At 45.3% G+C, this 17152-nt stretch overlaps 1 protein-coding gene across 1 annotated transcript in view; it reads right to left on the bottom strand.

Moving 5' to 3' along the window:
- Positions 1–17152, bottom strand: part of srrm3 (serine/arginine repetitive matrix 3) — a 632220-nt gene that overhangs the window by 609048 nt on the left and 6020 nt on the right. The window contains exon 2 of the mRNA XM_068007973.1: positions 4768–4916. The gene's annotated coding sequence lies outside the window, so the exon portion shown is untranslated. The remainder of the gene's footprint in view (positions 1–4767; positions 4917–17152) is intronic.

Below are 17152 nucleotides of genomic sequence, written 5' to 3'. Positions count from 1 at the left end.
TTTCCTACATTTGATAAACTTTTAGTGAGGAGCTAACAAAAGGAGAATATGATTAGGACAAGGACATTTTATTTTAAGACTTTTTCCTTTAAAAAAAATTCATTATGGAGTTAAACAATCACAAAAGCAATTTGATTTGAGAAAACAGTGGAACATATTTCTGTTACTGAAGGTGTGCCACACTTTGTAAATTTTATTCTGAGTGTAATTCTCATCCCAGGGCTCTCCCGGCACTGACATTTGCACTCACTCTATACCTGTATTTTCCTTTGACTTTGTCTTTTGTCTTCCAAATGTTATATCTCCATGTCATCCTGCCTGCACCCTCCCCCACAGATGATCAGAGTGAAAAAAAAGGTTGCCTTTTTAAAAATCTAAATGAAATGGCTATTCACAATAATCGCATTACATTTATATAACAGAACAATACTTTTTGCATTTACCGTCAACTAATCATATCTTATTATTTTCCTGTTTGAACCACTCCAATCAGATTTCCGCACCTACCCAGAGCACTGAAACGGCCCTTATCAAAGTCACAAATGACATCCTATGTAACTGTGACCATGGTAAACTATCCCTCCTCATCCTTCTTGACCTGTCTGCAGCCTTTGACACAGTTGACCACACCATCCTCCTCCCAAAGCCTCTCCTCCGTCGTCCAGCTGGGTGAGACTGCGCTCACCTGGTTCCATTCCTATCTATCCAGTCGTAGCCAGAGAATCACCTGCAAAGGCTTCTCTTCCCGCTACCTCTGGAGTCCCCCTAGGATCTATTCTTGGCCCCCTCCTAATTCTCATCTACATGCTGCCCCTCGACGATATCATCCAAAAACACATCAGGTTGCACATGTACGCTGATGACACCCACTACCACTCTACCTCACTACTAACTCTCTTGACCCTTCCACTGCCTTCGATTTGTCACGCTGCTTGTCCGACATGCAGTACTGGATGAGCAGCAATTTCCTCCAACTAAATATTGGGAAAACCGAAGCTACTGTCTTCAGTCCCCGCCACAAACTCCATCCCTCTCCCTAGCCACTGTCTAAGAGCGAACCGGACCATTCACAACCTTGGTTTCCTATTTGACCCTGAAATGAGCATCCGATCACATATCCGCTCCATCACCGAGACCGCCCACTTCCACATCTGTAACGTCGCCCCTGCCTCAGCTTAACTGCTGCTCAAACCCTCATCAATGCCTTTGTTACCTCTAGATTTAACTATTCCAATGTTCTCCTAGCCAGCCTCCTATCTTCCTTAAACTTGAGCTCATCCAAAACTCTGCTGCCCGTATCCTAACTCGCACCAAGTCCCGTTCACCCATCATCCCTGTGCTCGCTGACCTACGTTGGCTTCCGGTCCGGCAATGCTGTTATTTTAAAATTCTCATCCTTGTTTTCAAATCCCTCCATACCTTCGCCCCTCCCTATCTCTGTAACCTCCTCCAGCTCTTCAACCCTCGGAGATCTCTGCACTCCTCCAATTCTGGTCTCTTGCGCATCCCCTATTTTAATCGCTGCACCATTGGCGGCTGTGCCTTCTGCTGGCTAGGCCCTGGAATTCCCTCCCTAAAGCTCTCCGCTTCTCTACCGCTCTCTATTTCTTTAAGACGCTCCTTAAAACCTACCTGTTCAACCAAGCTTTTGATCACCTGTCCTAATATCTCCTTATGTGGCTCGGTGTCAAATTTTGTTTGATAACGCTCCTGTGACACACCTTGGGGTGTTTTACTACGCTAAAGGCATTATATAAATGCAAGTTGTTGTTGTTCTGTTGAAATTGTACTGCCAGATGGTCAAACTTCTGATGAACAATATAGACTTGAAGAATTTATCGAGATAATTTCATTCTTTTGCATCCATTTTATGTTTCTGATATCTTTGTATTGGATGCAGATATCTTTCCTGCAAAACAACAATCTCAGTTAGCAATGACTGCCATGCCTGGATCTGGAGTGAGCAGCAGCAAAGTCCAGGACCGAGGGCTGGTTTGCCTGGGTCTGGTGCTGAAGCAACTGGTCGGTGAACTGGAGCTTAGTAGAGGCGTCTCTGGAGATTTATAAGTGTGGACAGAACAGAAAACTGTCTATGGCCAAACTAGACCAGAAGAGGCTGCTAATAAAAATGAACAACAGAACCAAATACATAAGGATCTGGATATAGTGGGGACGAGGGGAGAGGACAATAGATATAGATAACCTTTACTATGGACAAATGCAAGGTGATTATACTAGGCAAGGGGAATAAGCAATGGCAATATAAAATGAAAGATACTAGATTCCAAGTCAACAGACGAGGGTGATATGGGGCTACCGATGGGTAGTGCAACAGCAATAACAAAAACAAGCAAGGTTATAAAGTGTACGGCTAGATTGTAAGGGATTAATGGTGAGCTTTTCTAGATTACTAGTTTGGCCTCACACGGAGTACTGTGTGCAATTCTGGTCACTGCACTGCGACAGGGGCATCCTAGCTTTTGAGTGAGCAACATTATTTTTATCAGCAATTAGCTCTTGAGCTGCAAAGAGAAACTAAGGAAGGTGACAAAAAGGCAGCTCAGGGGGAAGCTAACTGAAGTTCTCAATACTCTAAAGGATATGAATAACCTGAATCCTAACTAAATAACCACAAACTCTGTAACCTGGGGGATGGACTCATGGTGAATGAACAGTTTAGATTTAAGTATTTACACAGAGAGTGGTCATTATGTAGAAAGACTAGCCAGGAAGGTTGCGAAGGCAGATAGGTTCAGAAAATTCAAGATGGAACTGAATAGTTTTTTGTGAAAGAAGTGATTGAAAGTTATAGGAGATATAGTATGTTTTGTAAAAAAAAAATTGGGACCCACCAGATGGACCACAAGGCGGCTCACCACCACCTTTTCAAGGGCAAGGATAGGCAATAAATGCTGGCCTTGCCAGTGACGCCCACATCCCATGAACAAATAAAAATTGTATATGTCCATAATTTCATTTTTAGATCTTAAAAAATAAAAGAACACTGAATTCCTTATTTGAAAGAAAAAAAAGAATTTATATTTATTCAGTGTCTTTGACAGCCAATGAATTGAAGTGCAGTCGTTGTTGTTACGTATGCAAATGTGGCAGCCAATTTGCGCAAATCAAGGTCCCGCAAACACAAGTGAGATGAATGGCCAGTTAATGTGTTTTAGTGATATTGGTTGAGGGAGCAGTATTGGCCAGGACACCAGAAGAACTCCCCTGCTTTTCTTCAAATAGTGCTGTGGGATCTTTTACATTCACCTGAACAGGCAGATAGGGTCTCAGTTTAACGTGTCATCCGAAAGGCACCTCCGACAATGCAGCACTCCATCAGTACTGCACTGAAATACCAGCCTAGATTATGTGCTAAATCCTGGAGTTGGGACTTTAACTCATATCCTTGTAACTCAGAGGTGAGAGTGCTACCAACTGAGCCAAGCTGAAGGAAAAAAAGAAGAGGAAATATAGCTCAGTATTATTAATTAACCTCCCCATGACATTCAACGGCATTACCATCACCAAATCCCCCACCATCAACATCCTGGGGGTCACCATTGACCAGAAACTTAACTGGACCAGCCATATAAATACTGTGGCTACGAGAGCAGGTCAGAGGCTGGGTATTCTGCGGCGAGTGACTCACCTCCTGACTCCCCAAAGCCTTTCCACCATCTACAAGGCACAAGTCAGGAGTGTGATGGAATACTCTCCACTTGCTTGGATGAGTGCAGCTCCAACAACATTCAAGAAGCTCGACACCATCCAAGATAAAGCAGCCCGCTTGATTGGCACCCCATCCACCACCCTAAACATTCACTCCCTTCACCACCGGCGCACTGTGGCTGCAGTGTGTACCATCTACAGGATGCACTGCAGCAACTCGCCAAGGCTTCTTCGACAGCACCTCCCAAACCCGCGACCTCTACCATCTAGAAGGACAAGAGCAGCAGGCACATGGGAACAACACCACCTGCACGTTCCCCTCCAAGTCACACACCATCCCGACTTGGAAATATATCGCCGTTCCTTCATCGTCGCTGGGTCAAAATCCTGGAACTCCCTTCCTAACAGCACTGTGGGAGAACCGTCACCACACGGACTGCAGCGGTTCAAGAAGGCGGCTCACCACCACCTTCTCGAGGGCAATTAGGGATGGGCAATAAATGCTGGCCTTGCCAGCGACGCCCACATCCCGTGAACGAATAAAAAAAATTTTATACTATCTTCATGCTTGAGTACGTGTACAAGTAGCAACTGTTATGATGGTGAAAAAAATCTAATTGCTAAATAATTTGTTGGTGTTGATTGGAAATGGTAGAATTGTGATAGTCTTTGTGAATCAGCTGTCACTTCCCAGGACAGAACTAAAAAGGAAAAATAAAATCTCCTTCGAACAGCACTGAACTATATTCTGCTCCTTCTCACTTTCCATGATCTTACATATTCCTCAAGGCTATTAAAGAGATTACATAAATGTAATAAGATGCAGCACAAGCATGAAATGGGTTCAGTGTAAATTTAGAGTATCTACTTTCCAAATTTATCAGGTTAGGGTTCTTGCTCCAGGCACAGATTGCAAAATGAATGGTGCAGTCAGGTGGACTAAATGCTTCAACTGAACTAGGAGCACAATGCCATATAAACTGCAGCAATAGACTAGAAAATGCATTTCAGAACCAACCCCAAAGGCGTTGGTTTCAAAGTTAAACATCAAGCCTCTTCACATTAAATTGTCCTGAATAATTAAGAAACTATACTCACATCCAATTTTAATAAACGTACTTATGTTTTTGGTGGTTTGATTGTGATCCAGTGAGCCAGGCTGCGTTCAAAAGGTTACCAGGCAAGAACTGCAGGTGAAGAACCTGTTCTTTGGCTGAGACTGCTACACATTCGTCTTTCAATTGTATCTGTAAAGCATAAATTTGGGGTGCATTTACATGGCCAGTTTAGCTGGACTTGACTCCAAAGCAAAGCACGGTTAGACTCTCTGGATAGTCTCATACCACTGCGGTTCAACACTGCATAGAATGTCAACCCTTTTTGGTGTCAAACTTTGTTTACAAAGTGCTCAGAGGGCACTTTTTAAATCTGCCTGAGCTCTAGTTAAATGTACAGGCATCCTCTCCTCCTCACTCTATAAACATTTACAATTCTAACTGTTTGCAGAGAGCTCTGCATATGCATGTGTCCATGTATGCACAGAGCTCTCTGACAGGTAGAGTTCTGGCAAGGCAGGGGCTAAACAATGTAAACAGGGTTCTGCCTGGCTGGAACCCAAACTGCAGACTGCTAACTACAATGTAAATACACCCTAAGATTGACTTATCTGCGCACAAACCAACATAGCATATAAGCTACCTGATGCATTTTCAGCCAACCTGACCCACCCAAGCTTAAGCACCTGCTGTTTCATGTCTACTGAGTGAGCAAAAAATAGGCAAACCCAAAATCAACGTACAGATCATCAAATGCCCCAGCCAGAACTGATGGATGCAACGCTGTGTAGAGTAATTAACTGCTAAAATGACTGGGATGCAATAATTATGTGATAATTACCATCAGCTGCTTTGTTGAAAATGGTGATATTCACAGTGATTCCTGATCATGTTATGACAGTGGATGGACATTTGAGTGAATCAAACATTTATTTTTACTTCAAATATTACTTCTTCACATTTGGACCTACTTGTTTCTTAGTCTGCAAAATCTATATTGCCTCAATCCATTTTGATATTTATTTGTTGTTCTGGTAAATTAAGATGTGGTGCTCAGGCAGACTTGAATCAGCTTCTAATAAATTATGGAAGCACAGGCACTAATGCTGAAAACAGACCTTCCAGTCTGAGAAAAATTAGAGCCCGGTGAAGACACAAGATGCAGTCAATCTTGCTGGGGATTCACAAGTTGCTTTCTGTCCCCAGAAGGGTTGTTACAAAACCTTCATTTATTTGAGGTAAAATATACCCAGTGTCAAGAAATAAGCTATGTGTATGTATATTAAAAATGTGGGTGATTGTCCATAAACAATAAAATTATGAGGAGTTTTGATAGATTAGATAGGGACAAACTGTTTCCACTGTCCAGGGTCAGTCACCAGAGGAGACAGATTTAAGATAGTTGGCAAAAAATCCAGGGAGAAATGAGGAGGATTTTTTTTTTTACGCAGCGAGTAGTTATGATCTGGAATGCACTGCCTGAAAGGGTGGTGGAAGTAGATTCAATAGTAACTTTCTAAAGGGAACTGGATATATACTTGAAAAGGAGAAATTTGCAGGGCTATGGGGAAAAAGCAAGGGAGTGGGAAGAATTGGATAGTTCTTTCAAAGAGCTGGCACAGACACTATGGCCGATTGGCCTCTTTCTCTGCTGTTTATTTTGATTCAAGGAGGGTAAATGGGAGGTCTGGTACTGTATCTGTGCAGTTAGCTTACTGCACTATGGAGCATTATGGAACTGTGTGCAGATCGAAGCCTTACACAAGGCCCTTCTGCAATCTGCTTCAAGTGCCAGAGCACCAGTGTAGTAATTATTTTATACTCAGGAAAAGAAAGATTTGTATTTATATAACACCTTTCACAACCTCAGAATGTTCCAAAGCATTTTACAACCAATGAAAGTAAACTTTTGAAGTGTCGTCACTGTTGTAATGTAGGAATATTGTAATGTGGTACAAATTATTTTTCTATCAACTGAGTGCACTCTTCAGGGAAAAGAATCAGAACTTTTGTCCTTTAGATAAAACAGTGTGGGGGTGTCTCATGTGGTTATCTACCACTGAAAACAGTGGGAGTGCAAGTGAGCATGTAACATTTTCTTGCCCTCTTACACAAACAACTTTTACCCTTGCTGATGAAGGGCTGGAGGGATCACACAGTACTATAATAACAAGGCAGCTGCTGTTTGCTGTACATACTGCAAAGTTTTTCTCAGGAGGAATCAAGTTCAATTCTAGTGGACATAGGACATGAGTGTGGAGACAGTCAAATAAAATATATATCAGGTAGAAGCTCGAAAGGAAAATACATTCTATGCACAAAAATTTGTACGGTTATTGTATTCCTGTACCTTTTATACTGTAGTAAAAATAGGGGGCTCAATTTTGAAAGCCAAGTGCGGACGCGTTGGGGACGGGCCAAGAAAATCGGAGAAATCCAGAGCGGGAACGCATCCCGGCTCCAACCCGCTGACTTCCACATTGAACCCAGGTACATCTGGGTTCACAGGCGCTTCAGGAAGCTGGAAGTCCTGCCGGCTTTAGTATTTAAAGCAGTAATTAAGGAAATTGAATTTGTTAAACTATTTAATTTTACGGTGATTGAGGCAGGGAAAGGATTTTAACTCTGCCTCAGCGTGTTTCCCGTGGCCTCTGAAACACTATGGTGAAGGAGTCGTGTTTCAACCGGCAGCCATTTGGACATTTAAAAGCCTGTTTGACAGATGGGGATAAAGGGTGAGTTAATGCAAAACGTACTCTGGGTGGGGGACTTCAATGTCCATCACCAAGAGTGGCTCGGTAGCACCACTACTGACCGAGCTGGCCAAGTCCTGAAGGACATAGCTGCTAGACTGGGCCTGCGGCAGGTGGTGAGTGAACCAACACGAGGGAAAAACTTACTTGACCTCGTCCTCACCAATCTACCTGTCGCAAATGCATCTGTCCATGACAGTATTGGTAGGAGTGACCACCGCACAGTCCTCGTGGAGATGAAGTCCCGTCTTCACACTGAGGACAGCATCCAACGTGTTGTATGGCACTACCACCGTGCTAAATGGGATAGATTCAGAACAGATCTAGCAGCTCAAAACTGGGCATCCATGAGGCGCTGTGGGCCATCATCAGCAGCAGAATTGTATTCAAGCATAATCTGTAACCTCATGGCCTGGCATATTCCTCACTCTACCATTACCAACAAGCCAGGAGATCAACCCTGGTTCAATGAGGAGTGTAGAAGAGCATGCCAGGAGCAGCACCAGGCGTACCTAAAAATGAGGTGCCAACCTGGTGAAGCTACAACTCAGGACTACATGCGTGCTAAACAGCGGAAGCAACATGCTATAGACAGAGCTAAGCGATTCCACAACCAACGGATCAGATCAAAGCTCTGCAGTCCTGCCACATCCAGTCGTGAATGGTGGTGGACAATTAAACAACGAACGGGAGGTGGAGGCTCTGCAAACATCCCCATCCTCAATGATGGCGGAGTCCAGCACGTGAGAGCAAAAGACAAGGCTGAAGCGTTTGCAACCATCTTCAGCCAGAAGTGCCGAGTGGATGATCCATCTCGGCCTCCTCCAGATATCCCCACCATCACAGAAGCCAGTCTTCAGGCAATTCTATTCACTCCAGGTGATATCAAGAAACGGCTGAGTGCACTGGATACAGCAAAGGCTATGGGCCCCGACAACATCCCAGCTGTAGTGCTGAAGACTTGTGCTTCAGAACTAGCTGCGCCTCTAGCCAAGCTGTTCCAGTACAGCTACAACACTGGCATCTACCCGACAATGTGGAATATTGCCCAGGTATGTCCTGTCCACAAAAAGCAGGACAAATGCAATCCGGCCAATTACCGCCCCATCAGTCTACTCTCAATCATCAGCAAAGTGATGGAAGGTGTCGTCGACAGTGCTATCAAGCGGCACTTACTCACCAATAATCTGCTCACCGATGCTCAGTTTGGGTTCCGCCAGGACCACTCAGCTTCAGACCTCATTACAGCCTTGGTCCAAACATGGACAAAAGAGCTGAATTCCAAAGGTGAGGTGAGAGTGATTGCCCTTGACATCAAGGCAGCATTTGACCGAGTGTGGCACCAAGGAGCCAGAGTAAAATTGAAGTCAATGGGAATCAGGGGGAAAACTCTCCAGTGGCTGGAGTCATACCTAGCGCAAAGGAAGATGGTAGTGGTTGTTGGAGGCCAATCATCTCAGCCCCAGGACATTGCTGCAGGAGTTCCTCAAGGCAGTGTCCTAGGCCCAGCCATCTTCAGTAATGACCTTCCCTCCATCATAAGGTCAGAAATGGGGATATTCGCTGATGATTGCACAGTGTTCAGTTCCATTCGAAACCCCTCAAATAATGAAGCAGTCCGAGCCCGCATGCAGCAAGACCTGGACAACATCCAGGCTTGGGCTCATAAGTGGCAAGTAACATTCGCGCCAGATAAGTGCCAGGCAATGACCATCTCCAACAAGAGAGAGTCTAACCACCTCCCCTTGACATTCAACGGCATTACCATCACCAAATCCCCCACCATCAACATCCTGGGGGTCACCATTGACCAGAAACTTAACTGGACCAGCCATATAAATACTGTGGCTACAACAGCAGGTCAGAGGCTGGGTATTCTGCAGCCAGTGACTCACCTCCTGACTCCCCAAAGCCTTTCCACCATCTACAAGGCACAAGTCAGGAGTGTGATGGAATACTCTCCACTTGCTTGGTTAAGTGCAGCTCCAACAACACTCAAGAAGCTCGACACCATCCAAGATAAAGCAGCCCGCTTGATAGGCACCCCATCCCCCACCCTAAACATTCACTCCCTTCACCACCGGCGCACTGTGGCTGCAGTGTGTACCATCCACAGGATGCACTGCAGCAACTCGCCAAGGCTTCTTCGACAGCACCTCCCAAACCCGCAACCTCTACCACCTAGAAGAACAAGAGCAGCAGGCACATGGGAACAACAACACCCGCACGTTCCCCTCCAAGTCACACACCATCCCGACTTGGAAATATATCGCCGTTCCTTCATCGTCGCTGGGTCAAAATCCTGGAACTCCCTTCCTCACAGCACTGTGGGAGAACCGTCACCACACGAACTGCAGCAGTTCAAGAAGGCGGCTCACCACCACCTTCTCAAGAGCAATTCGGGATGGCAATAAATGCCGGCCTCGCCAGCGACGCCCACATCCCATGAACGAATAAAAAAAAACTCAGTTCTCTCAAGCAAACTTTTGGCTGTGAGATCTTTGTGTTTAGACTGAAAATCCTTGGTTTCCACTCAGAATTCTTCTGCTTACGCATATTTACCAACTTTTCGGACCCCCTCAAACTGACACCATCAGGATGGGGGGGCGCGATGGCTGCATTCACCACTACATCCGAGGATGAGCAACATCACCATCCTCGCCAGGCACGGCATGCACTTCCGCCAATTGGAGCTCCACAACGCAGTTACCTGCGACACTATTTCAGACATTTCAGCAGTTACGTGTGATACTATTTCAGGCAGTTGCTCACGTCCCTGTGACACTATCTCAGAGATTCCCTCACGTCTCTATGCCACCATCCCACTCATAGTTGGACTCCTCCATCCTCTGCGCTATTGTGGAGAGTGAGCGTGGCACCTGTTCCAGTACCTTGCAAATGTGCTGCTGTCCCTCGATCATCCTCCTTTTAAAGGATGGCCCCTGGGGTTCAGCATCTGCGTCCAGCTAAGCAGAGCCTGAAGAGGTGTGCGCCTACCAACACAGACTCTACACAGCTGCCCCTGCCACCAGTGTCCACTCGTGTCCACTCGTGTGTGGTGACTCACCAGGTGCCAACCCAACTAACCGACTACTAGGACCCACCGAGGTGTGAGTATCTGCGCTGGTGGATGGTTCGCTAAGGTTTAACAGTGCACCCTCAGAGGCCTGGAGCTCCTCTGAGGAATCGCCCTCTGCCATCACTGTGGTCGCTGAAGTGCCTATAAGAGAACAGAAGGCAATATTAAGCATCATCACAGATGTGTCATGTTGCGATGAGCATACTGAGGTGTTCAACATGCCAAGCATTTTAACATCAATTCAATTGTGTGTGAGGAATGTTAAAGTTGTGGCACCAGACTTTTGTGGGGTGTCAGTCTCGGCGTTCCCGACGGACAGGCACTTGAGGGTGTGGCTGATCTCCAGGGCCTCCTTCTCTGTGTCTGTGAGGACCACAGTGGCCCCCTGCCAATCCTTGCCCTCTCACATGCATTTTGCGCTCTCTTCTCCTAGAAGGGGAGAAAGTACAGACATGTGAGTGAGTGATGGTGAGTGAGTGGCCAATCAACTAATGCATCATTTTGGGTAAGGCTGACAGTGAAAGAGGTGCATCAGAAGGTAAGTATGAGACAGAGACATCACATTGGATCAGGATTGGGGTGAGTGGTAATGGTGGGGTTACAAATGGGGAGGTGAGGAAGTGCTCAGGATGTGAAGGTAAGTTGAGGATGAGCCTTAAGTGGGTGTGAGGAGTGATGTGTTGGAGTAGTGTTGGCAGTGCAGAATGAGTTTGGGGGTAATGTGCACCACGGAATGCAGGAGAATCAGTCAGTGTACTCACTTTTGCTGACCTAGTTAGGTCATTGAAACGCTTCCTGCACTGGACCCAGGTATGGGATATGTTGCTCCTGCTGGTGACCTCCTCTGCCACCTTGAGCCAGGCCTTCTTGGTGGCAGAGACAGGGCACTTCCTCCTGTCGGCCGGGTAAAACAGTTCCCTCCTCCTCCTCACCCCAGCCAGTAGCACCTGAAGTGAGGCCTCATTAAATCTTGGAGCAGCCTTGCCCCTGTGCTGCTCCAGTGTGTCTTTTTGGTCTTTGCTCCAGCAAAAGCCATTAGAGCAATGGCCCTTTAAATACAGACGCTCCAGGTGACAGCCTGTCATGTGTGTGCGCAGTCCGCCCACTGCGCAGCTTTCCGACAGCAAACCCGGAAGCCACGTTAATGGCCACTAATTAAGTTGCGATTGCGTGGGGAAAGGTAAGTTTTCATTATCTGGGTTTGCCGCGCGCCCATTGACACCCCCCACCCTTTTAAAACTGAGCCCATGGTCTTTCATGTCTAATGACACCATGACCTAAGATCACATGATATCAGCTCTAGTTTCCAGCCCACGTTACATTACTCAAAAATCACGCAGGAAAATCATGCATATAAAAAAGTATCATACTTACTGAAACGTGATCTATGTTTTATTATTGATTCCCAGGATTGATTTGATTGGTTCATCTTTTTTTAAAAGTTCATTCGCAGGATATGGGCATCGCTGGCAAAGCCAGCATTTACTGCCCACCCTTAGTTGCACTGAGAAGGTGGAGGTGGGCCTTCTTCTTGAAATGCTGTAGTATTGGTTTGATACAACTAAAGGCAGATAAGAGTCAATGAGACTAGAGTCATGTGTGGGTTAGGCCGGATAAGGACAGCAGGTTTCCTTTCCTAAAGGACATTAAGAATCCAGTTGGGTTTTTACAGCTTCATGGTCGCTTTTACTGATACCACTTTTTTATTTCCAAATTGTTAATACTGAATTCAAATTCTCAAACTGCCACTACATACAGTAAAAGAGCTGTGCGCATTTCTACGGCAGAAACTATGGTTATTTAGAGCCCATGAAGTTGCTTCTATTTTTAAGCAGTTTCGGTGTCCTTTTTTATGCAGAGATCTATCAGGATAGGTCCTCAAAATGATCACCATGACTGAATGATCACTACATCAGAAGGTGGATGTCCCACAATGCTGACACTTTTGAGCACAGCTCCCCTGTTTAAAGTGCCAGTGAACAGCGCTGTTGAACAGTTAAGCATCGCAGAGACTGGGCATTCCCATTACACTGCACATTAGCTTACAGACATTTTTTTATAACAGTAATTTTTAACATTCATTCAATGCTCTTTATTTAAGTGCAGTAGTTCTTTGTAATAGTAAAGCAATATGAGCAGCGTGTCAGGGATTTAAAGAGTCGATAAAATAGCTGAAGTGGATAAACTTCTCATCCCCCTGCACATTCGAAAGCCAAAATGTGGTATTTTCTATAGCACGTCACACATATTTTCTTCAAAGTACCAACATCCAAGAACGTCAAAACAAAGATCTATTTGTAGGTCTGTTGCAAATACCGTATTAGCCAATTACCTGGCCTTAACTAGTATAGTCGCACACACTCCGGGTAAGCTGTTAGTCCTGGATCCTGTGTTCAAGCAGTTGGGCCTTTCTAAAACCTTTAGCATGCAGAGAGGCACAAACAGACATACAGAGCTGGTTTCACTCTGACACCTCTTCACTCGTATTAGAGGAAAAAATATGCAAATACTTGAAAGGCTGAAGGGGGAGGAGACAAGTGTTGAGGCACAAGATTTCCTTCTGAGAGGGGGGCAATTTTTTAAAAAGTACAAAACTGTCGCTGTTGTTCCAATATCCTTGTTAAATTTTGCAGCCAGTCTACTTAAACTTTGGAGAAAAATATCAAAAATGATTTTCTTCCGTGTTTCTTAATGTCAGGGGTGGTTAGATGGAGTACAGGGCGGGGGGGGAGCGGGGGAGCCGGGGACTTTCTTTCCACTCCCCACCATCTTGTTTGTGCTCAATGCCCATGGAGGAGCTACACCTGGCCTTTCCCTCTGGTTCCTGTGCAGCTGCTGGTTCCCTCTCCCCTTGCTGAGGAGCCAAGCAGCTCCATTATTCCTCCCGCTGCTGCTTACGGCATCCTTTCTGCATTACTGCTCAGCAACTAGATAGCACTGGAGATACGGGCATTATTGTCAGCCGCATGTCCCATGCCACTACCACTGTGAACACTGAGGTGAGGGGGGGCTCTTGACTTCTCTCTCTACCTTAAGCCTCCTACCATCATTCTCTGCTCTCCGCAATTGGGCGCCAAGCCCATACAAATAACACCTGTTGAGTTCCCAGAGCTACACCCCATCTTCTGACAAAGGTTATCAATTATATACATATTTATAATTACCTTTAATGGCCAAAAGCAGATAAATTCAGCCAAACAGTAATTTCATTCCTAAATTGTAGTGCATGCCTTACATACAGCTTCACCACAGAGGAAGTAGAATCCCGACCCTTGCTGTCACATGAAATGGCAGCACATGTGCCTTACAAATGAATCATGTTGGCTCATGGAGTGACCTCTTCAGACAGTGGGTTATTCAATTGTCTGCTGATCTTCATCTGCAAATGTGGAAAAGCGGATCCAAAGCGTTGACTATTTGCCTAAAATAAAGACGGTTGGCATGTGTGCAAAGAAACCTTAATGGGATAAAAAGGACAGAATGATTTTCAACCTGTTTGTTACCAGGTTGACTGTCCCACATCTTTTTGTTGCCATCAGTTTTCTTATTCAGTGTTTCACCAATCCCTAGGCTTGTTTTCACGCTCTCTGCGAACTGCCTGAATCTTTCTCTCTGCTAAAAACATCAGCCCATATATCTCATCCTTCCATAAAAACCCGTGATCTTCCCCATCACAGCATCTAACTGCCTGTTTAATGACTCCACTACCTGACAACAGCCTTAAATGTGTCGTACCAATTTGTATCTATGTCTCCTGGTCATGTCATTGTAGGTTAACTCTAAATAATGCTCAGGATTAACCTTTTCTTTTCCACTTATAACCTTATATACCTGTATAAGGTCCCCTCTCATTAGCCTCATTTCAAGACTGAGAAGTCAAAGTTTTTCTCACCTTTCCTCACAACTTAGTCCTCTAACTCTAGAGATCAGTCTCATGGCCCTTCTCTGCATTGCTTCCAGGGCATAGATGTTCCTCTGCCACAATATTTAAGGTGCTGATCTGAGCTCTAACCAGCTTCAGCCTCAGACTTACACTTTCCTGATTTAGCAATACATCAGCATTCTGTTTGCTTTCTTAATTGCTGCAATGCAGTTTGTGGACATTGTTCTTTGAGTCTATTATCACTCCCAAACCTTTTTCAGCCTCTCCCGTAGCTAGTTCGACACCATTCACTTAGTGTCCCTTATTTTTCTTCCAACGTACAACACCTTGCACTTATCTAAATTGAATTTCATCTGCTACAGGTTTTCTCACTTACAAATATTGGCTAGGTCCTTCTGTGACTACTTAGCTGCCTCGACAGACTCATCTGCTCCTGCCAGTTTGATAGCAATGCAGATTTGAGCAACTTGTGTTCTGAACCCAGATCATTAGGGGACTCCTTTACTGATCTCTGAGGCACTCCACTCAGTAAATCTCTCCAGCCCAACATCAATCCCCTGACTAATAGAATCTGCTTCTCTTCCTAGAATGCATTTCTTACACAATTAACAAAGGGCAAAGATCTTCAATAATATAATGCTGTACATGGGTGACGTGATTCCTATGTCAACATAGAGTCCATTAGTTCATTCAGAACTGAACTAAAAGTATGAAGGAAGTTTCCAATATAAATTTCAATCAACTAAGATCAAGGACACTGCATAGAATGACTAACTTACAGATTTTACACGTTATTGGCTTACTTAAAGCTTTGACCAAGTCCAGCCGAATTAACAGGAAGACAAAACTTCTGCATCCTGACAATCTCGCTTATGTCAACAGCAACTTGCATTTTTATAGCACCTTTAAAGTAGGAAAACATCCCAAGGTGCTTCACAGGAGTGTAATCAGACAAAAATTGATACCAAGCCAAAGGTGGAGATATTAGGAGGGGTGACTAAAAGCTTTGTCAAAGAGGTAGGTTTTAAAGAGAGTTTTAAAGGAGAGAAAGGTGAAGAGGCAGCAGGGCTTGGTGAGGGAATTCCAAAGCTTAGGGCCTCGACGGCTGAAGGCCACCAATGGTGGGGCGAAGGGAGTGGGGTTGCATAAGTGGCCAGAGTTGGAGGAACGCGGAGATCTTAAAGGGTTAACGACTGGAGAAGATTACAAAGATAGGGACGGGCGAGATTGATTTGAACATAAGAATGAGAATATTAAATTTGAAGCGTTGGTGGACTGGGAGCCAATGTAGGTCAGCAAACACAGAAGTAATGGGTGAGCAGGACTTGGTGTGGGTTAGGATGCGGGTAGAGTTTTGAATGAGTTCAAGTTTATGGTGGGTAGAAGATGGGAGGCTGGCCAGGAAAGCATTGGAATAGTCAAATCTAGAAGTAACAAAGGCATGGATGAGGATTTCAGCGGCAGATGGGCTGGGGCAGAGGGAAAAATGGGCAATGTTACGGAGGTGGAAGTAGGCGGTCTATGTGATGGAGAGGATATGGGGTTGAAAGCACAGCTCAGCATCAAATAGGACGCTGAGGTTGTGAACAGTCAGGTTCAGCCTCAGACAGTGGCCGGGCAGGGTGATGGAATCAATGGTGAAGGAACGGAGTTTGTGGCGGGGACCGAAGACAATGGCTTCAGTCTTCCCAATATTTAATTGGAGGAAATTGTGGCTCATCCAGGACTGAATGTCAGGCAAGCAGGCTGATAACACAGAGGCAAGTGAAGGGGTCAAGAGGGGTGGTGGAGAAGTAGAGCTGGGTGTCATCAGCATGCATGTGGAACCTGACACCATAACTTTGGATGCTGTCGCTGAGGGGCAGCATGTAGATGTGAAATAGGAGGGGGCCAAGGATAGATCCTTGGGGGATTCCAGAGGTAATGATGCAGGGGAGGGAAAAGCAGCCATTGCAGGAAATCTCTGGCTAAGACAACAATAACAACTTACATTTATATAGCGCCTTTAATGTAGTAAAACGTCCCAACACCGAATAGGTAAGAATGGAACCAGGTGATGGCAGTCTCACTCAGCTGGACAACAGAGGAGAGGCATTGGAGGATGGTGAGCACGACCGTGTCAAAGGCTGCAGAGAAGTTGAGAAGGATGAGGAGGAATAGTGCACCATCACAGAGGATGTCAGTTGTGACTTTGATTAGGGCCGTTTCAATGCTGTGGCAGGGGCGGAAACCTAATTGGAGAGGTTCAAATATAGAGTTGGGGGAAAGATGGACACAGATTTGGGAGGCAATAACATGTTCAAGGACTTGAGAGGAAAGGAAGGTTGAAGATGGGGCTGTAGTTTGCAAGGTCGGAGGGGTCAAGGGTGGGTTTTTTGAGGAGGGGGTTGATGGCGGCAGATTTGAAAGGGAGGGAGACTGTACCTGAGGAGGGGGAACCTTCTGTAATGTCAACTGGCATGGGGCCAGGAAGGGAAGTTAGCTGGTTAGCAGTTTAGTGAATAGGTGGAGAAAGCAGGAGATGGGACTCATGGACAAGATTGAGTTTTATCAAGTCTACAGCACAGAAACAGGCCATTCGGCCCAACTGGTCAATGCCAGCACTTATGCCCCATATGAGCCTCCTCCCACCCATCTTCATCTAAGCCTAACAGCATATTCTATTCTGTTTTCCCTCATGTGCTTATCTAGTTTCCCCTTAAATACATCTATG

This window comes from Heptranchias perlo, chromosome 28, assembly GCF_035084215.1.
Source record: "Heptranchias perlo isolate sHepPer1 chromosome 28, sHepPer1.hap1, whole genome shotgun sequence".
NCBI lineage: Eukaryota > Metazoa > Chordata > Chondrichthyes > Hexanchiformes > Hexanchidae > Heptranchias > Heptranchias perlo.
This window is presented reverse-complemented; position numbering and strand designations above follow the sequence as displayed.